General features: G+C 50.3%; 1 protein-coding gene across 2 annotated transcripts in view; it reads left to right on the top strand.

Moving 5' to 3' along the window:
- Nucleotides 1–4,724, top strand: part of PBX1 (PBX homeobox 1) — a 129,041-nt gene that overhangs the window by 27,514 nt on the left and 96,803 nt on the right. The window lies entirely within an intron of this gene.

The raw sequence follows: 4,724 nt of genomic DNA, 5'->3' as shown, positions 1-4,724 counted from the left end.
TTCTTTTCTTTTCTTTTTTTTTCTTTTTCTTTTTTTTTAATCCTAGTAATGGCCGAAATTTATAACTAAGGGAGAAACAAAAGTTTTGAAGGTGGGGATAGAGAAGCAGAGGGGTTGTGGGGGGTGACATGTCTGGAGTCTGTACCTCCCAGCCAAACATTTTTGGAGATCTTTCTTCACCTCAGGCAGGAGCGGGAAGCTGATGGTCCGTGACAAAGGCCCCTTTTCTTCTCAGGGCTGGTGTTTTCATAGTGTTGGGTTACATCCCCCTCACTTTGGGGGTGGGCGGGAAGGGGGCATTGATAGATCCTGACACGGCTACATGATGTAATGTTATTTTTTTCGGTACCAAAACGAGGCAATTTTTCACTCAAGGTCAGCAGAATTTATGTCAAGCCCTGCTGGAGGGAGGGGGCTCAGGCTGGGGGTACAGGATGGGGTGTCTGACCCAACCCTGCACCCCCACACCCCCTCTAGCCCTGCCACAAACACTGCTGCAGAGGTAACAAGGGCATCGCCCCCAGACTTTTCCCCACTCCCCCTACCCCTCGCCTCGTGCTTGAGCTAAAATATTTTAATTAAAACGGATTCTGTTGGGAGCGTGGAGCCAGGGAAGCCCGCTGCAGACCCTGCTTTTGGTCACTGGGCCCTCAACATCTGTTTCCTATTGAAAGCTCCTTTGGAAAGGAGAACTGGCCCCTCCTCCCATCCTCAGATTCAGTCCCTTTGGAGACCAACACACAGTCCAGCCTTCTAAGGGTTTGTCCCCCTCCCAACCTTCTTCCAGCCTAGCCTAGCTAAAGTTTAGCTTAAATAAAAATAAACAAGCGGAGTTGACTGCGGGCAGCAGGGAGGCTCATGTCCTGTTGCATGTGTGAGGCGTTATCGACGTGATCCCCTCCCAGTATTGCTGGGGGTGAAGATGGGGTCTCCACACTTACCCAGCAGGGAGGGAGAAAAATCAGTAGCTTTGGTGCTGGGAGGCTGAAAAAGTAGGGGTGGTTGTGGGGATGGGAAATGCTATTGGTGTCCTATGAACAAGAGCTCTGCCTGTTCCAATGATGCCACTGGAATGAGCATTTTTGCTTGTTGGTGTGGTGCCTGCCCTGGTCGTGGTTTGCATTTTGGGCATCAATTAAACTTTGTTTGCTTTTTCCATCTGAGATGGTCCCAAGATGTGGGGAGCTCTGGAGCAGTTGTGGTCTGGGTGGGAAGATGTTAGGAAAAACCACTCCAAGTGGATACAGTGGTTGTTTGTGGGCCCTGCTGGGGTGAGGTCTCCTGTTCCTCAGGACCATCACTGCAGTCTTCCACAATGTGTTAAAACTGGTGGTGTTTTGGGAGAGGCAGTTCCTATGAAGAAATGTGGCTGTGTGAATTGTGGGGAAACTGCACACAGGGGAGAGAGTGCTTGGACCTCCATATGTAGGGACATGATGTGGTAGCAGTGGCCATCTGGTTTGGCCCATGCATGGCTTGAAAAAGGCAGAGCATGGACTACCCTATGCTGAACTGTCTGGGGAAGGATGAGGCTGTGTCAAGGCAGTGTTCTGCTCAATAGCCTGGTGAGATCTGGTGGACTTGGTGCAGCACGAGAAGGAAGAGAAGTCACCAAGGCTTTTCCAGAGCTCCAGCAGAGATGGTTGTGGGTCTGTAACCTCTCTGGGCTGGTTGCATGATCGATATACTGGTAAAGGCACTCTGCAGGGGATGGCAAGTGAAATGGGTGTAGGATTTGGATGGATTTGTTGATGTTGAGGCTATTTGCTTTAGTTATTTTTATTTTATATCTGGCCGGTTTGCAGTCTGGATCCTCTTCTCCTTGACCCCCCCTTCAATCTCTAGAGCAAAAACACCCTGGGCTGGGGCCTGTGGGAGCTGTTAAGGCAAGGCCTGTCTGGAGGAGCTGCACCCCTTGTGAGACAGTGCCATGTCCCTAGCGTGGCTGGGATGGAGTTCAGCAGAGGGACAGGAGATGGGTGGGTCGGAGAAGGGAGGTCAGAGGACCACGATTCCAGGAAGGTCGCCGCACTGCCGGCGTTCGCCCTTGAAAGCCGGAGGTTGCAGGCATGTCCAGATGTGAAGAGGTCAACCCAGTGCCCTCCTGCACAGGGAGGGGAGAGGTTCCTCCCTGGCCATTTTAGTGGAGTGCTGCTGCCATTTGGAAGCGTGGGAGAGGGGGATAAAGATGATTGGAAAACTAGAGGGGAAAAAATATAAACCTGTAACCTGTGAGAGCTGATTCTCACCATATTAAAGGGTTTTAAAGAAGGTTGTTTCTCTTCCCTTTCCTGGAACTTTTTCCTGACCTCTTTCAAATTGAAAAGCTTTATCAAATGTTAGTGGTTTTTCTTTTTTGTGGTTGTTGCTTTTGGCTTGAAATGCAGGAGGCCAACAAAAGCAGTTTGTGCTGTGCTGACTGCCATAACCCCCCTCTCCCCAAAACAGTGGATGCTTTCCAGTGTCCGTATTTGAGTGCAGTGTTCTGGTTGGGGTGGCAGGGCAGGGAGTCTGCTTGGGACTGAGCAAATAGATCTGCTTGTTTAGGGAGTCCTCCTGGTCCTTCTCTGGGGTGTTGCTGACCTCCTTGCAAAATGCTTGGGTGTGGGTGGTGCCCAGTTGCGTGGTGACTGAAGAAGGGAGATCTGGCTGAAATGTTGAGATGGGCAAGTCTTGGTCCTCTGGTGCCCTTCCATCTGGTGCCAGCACAGGTCAGGCACCTCTAACTCTCCTGATGGGGAAAGATGAGGACACTGTGTGACTTTCCCAGAACCATTCCCAGACATGAGTGGTAGGGAATTAAGCCCCTTCCCTAGGATTCCTGTTCCTATAGGCTACCATCCTGCACTCTGCTGCCCTGTATTTTATCTTCTTGGTGATAGTTTCCTGGCTGTGATGCTCCTCTGATATCGGGACCAGCTGCCGTGTGAAGGCGCGCGCATGTGCAGGATGCGAAGGTTGTGCGTATGAATGAGTAAAAACTTGGAAAGAGTCTTAACACCGCCTGTATCTCATGGAAGAGGAATTTTTTGATGAAGACTCAAAATCATCCATCTTCCCCCTGTTGTTTTGGCAGTGGTGTTGCCCACGAGGATGCGTTCTGCGCGTTCCTTAGAGACCTGTGGGGGTCTCTCCAGATGAGTGCGTAAAAGCCCCCAGGCTTCCTTTGCCGAGTTTGTTTTATGTCTTTGTTCTAATGAAAGTTGTGTTCTGCTTCCCATTTCCAAGCTGTTGCTGCGGTGGTGGTGGTGTTTGCTCTCAGCAGCTGAAGAAAAGTTCTTGGTTGTTTCCTCCCCCCACCTTTGCATTAACATCTGGACAAAGATAAATGCACATGTAGGCTGTTTTCACTTGCTTCGGTGTCTTCGCAGCTTTAATGAAAAGATAATTTCTGCCGTGGGGGAGCAGTGGCCTGGATTGCAGAGGGGTTTGCTCCCCACCTCTCCCCAGACAGCGAGCGAGCAGCGTGTTGGGAACAAACTCTGCAAACTTGGCGCAGGCGGGGGGAGCGTAAGTGAAAGCTAATTGGAAGCAGCCCTGACTTGCACTCTGCTGGAGCTATTTACAATATCTTTCATGCGGTGACTTATTGAGTTATTCTCTCAAAGGGGAAAAAAAAAAAAAGCTCCTGCTTATTTATAGCAACGGTGGTAACCACTGATACACGAGCTGGCTTGGGCATGGAAGCATCTGTCCTGGTCAGAGCTTTGTGTGTTAATTCGTATCTTTACCCCTGGATGCATTGGAGCACCTCTGCAGATATTGTCTCATCTGGGTACTGGAGACCTCTCAGGCTCTTCTTTTATGTTCTTGACCAAGGTCCTGTGGTGTTGTACCATCCCAGGCTGTTGTGTCCAGCACCCTTCATCTCCTGCTGTGTAATGCTGGTGTGTGGTGATTTTCCATCCTCAGGTTAGCTGAGATGGTTGCTCCGTGTTGTGCAGTCTGAGCTGCTGGGGTGAGGCTGGTGCTTGGCATTGCCTCAGACCGCTTTTGTCTTGCGGCTGGGGAGAGGGAGAGCTTAATGCTCATTTCAGGAGGGAGGAATATGGGTGTCTTGCCCTGGATTTTGGGTGCAGGGTATCCTTGCAGGGAGCAGGGCTGGCCTGAATAGGTGTGAAGAGTGTCCTGGAGTCAGCCAGACAGGAAGGGTTCAGCTGGGGCCACAGATCTGTGCCATGGGGCTCCTGTGGACCCTGGCCACTGCCCCCATTTTACCCAGATCCTGATGGTAATGGTTCAGGTCTGTGATCCTGACTCATCCCTGTACCTGTGCTGTACCCAGATCATGGGAACGTTACCTTAGTCTGTAAAAGACATGCAGTGAGTGTCAAGCATTTGCCTGCCTGGAGATGCTTGTTTCACCTTCCACATCACCCTGGTTTCCCAGCAATTGGCTTCTGCCCCTGCCTCTCGCTGATCTTGTTGTTAATTTTTTTAAGCCTAGCACTGATGCTTTTGATGTTCCCAGCCTCCTATCTCTGCACGGCTCCTGCAGTACCAGCCCCGTGCCTTTCATTACCGCATTAACAAACTCGAGTCGTGCCTAACGAGGACGCCTCATACGTTATGCTAATGATCAAGAGACATGTTAATGATATTTTAGAAGCCTAATTAGTGGAATATATAACTATATGCAATTTGGTAATGGACTGTGACAAGAAGTTGTTAAAAGGGGGCTTGACAAATCCAGTTGCATGTGGCCTCAGACAAACAGTTGCTGA

This window comes from Motacilla alba, chromosome 8 (assembly GCF_015832195.1).
Source record: "Motacilla alba alba isolate MOTALB_02 chromosome 8, Motacilla_alba_V1.0_pri, whole genome shotgun sequence".
NCBI classification, from domain to species: domain Eukaryota; kingdom Metazoa; phylum Chordata; class Aves; order Passeriformes; family Motacillidae; genus Motacilla; species Motacilla alba.
The sequence above is the reverse complement of the archived record's forward strand: the minus strand, read 5'-3'. Positions and strand labels throughout refer to the sequence as shown.